The following is a 1,233-nucleotide window of genomic DNA, read 5'->3' as shown; positions in this document are numbered from 1 at the left end:
AGGTATATATATACAATGGAATATTATGCAGCCATCAAAAGGAATGAGATCTTGCCATTTGCAATGACATGGATGGAACTGGAGGGTATTATGCTGAGCGAAATAAATCAATCAGAGAAAGACATGTATCATATAACCTCACTGGTATGAGGAATTCTTAATCTCAGGAAACAAACGGAGGGTTGCTGGAGTGGTGGTGGGTGGGAGGAATGGGGTGGCTGGGTGTTAGACATTGGAGAGGGTATGTGCTATGGTGAGCACTGTGAAGTGTGCAAGACTGTTGAATCACAGATCTGTACCTCTGAAACAAATAATACATTATCTGTTAAAAAAAAAAGAAGAAGATAGCAGGAGGGGAAGAATGAAGGGGGGGAAATCGGAGTGGGGGAGATGAACCATGAGAGACGATGGACTCTGAAAAACAAACTGAGGGTTCTGGGGGGGGACAGGGGTGGGAGGATGGGTTAGCCTGGTGATGGGTATTGGAGAGGGCGCGTTCTGCATGGAGCACTGGGTGTTGTACGCAAACAATGAATCATGGAACACTATATCGAAAAGTAATGATGTAATGTATGGTGATTAACGTAACATAATAAAAAAAGAAATAAGGATGATTGTGAAAGAGATCTGAGACAGACTACCACATTATACAAAATCAGCAAATGGTAAAATTAGGTCTAGAATAAAAATCTGTCTTTTTACTTAAGTTACTTTTATTACTATAAGTAATTACTATAAGAGAAACAAGAACAACATATTTAGAACAAGAATTCTCAAGTTTATTTTGTTTTCTAGTTATTTTAAATTTTATAATCAAAGTATATTTTAGTAAAAAATAAAATACTATTATATGAAAACATAAAAAATACATCTTATGTCTGTTTGAACTGATTTCATGTTCTCAGTGAGTTAGTCACATGGATAAACATACAGGACTTGAGATGTAGTAGGGATTCAATATTTGCAGCACAAGTGAATGAAAGTGAATGAATGAGAGAAAAGGATACATCTTTAACCTAAAAGCCACATAGATGAGCATGACCAATAGCAGAGAAATGGCAATAGGGTCAATGGAAGGAAATCACAAAGATGGTGAATTAGAGCAATCTGTGAGCCCGAAAGTAATAGAGGGAAATGAGAAACAAGGAAAACACATTTAAAACCTGCACGTAAAGATTTTTGTGTCTTCTGTTTAGCTCTTTAACAATAGAAGTGGGTTGTGTCTACAGTTCT

Source organism: Leptonychotes weddellii, chromosome 12 (assembly GCF_054177405.1).
Source record: "Leptonychotes weddellii isolate Sample4059 chromosome 12, ASM5417740v2, whole genome shotgun sequence".
In the NCBI taxonomy this organism is placed as follows: Eukaryota; Metazoa; Chordata; class Mammalia; order Carnivora; family Phocidae; genus Leptonychotes; species Leptonychotes weddellii.
Note: the sequence above shows the minus strand (reverse complement) of the source record.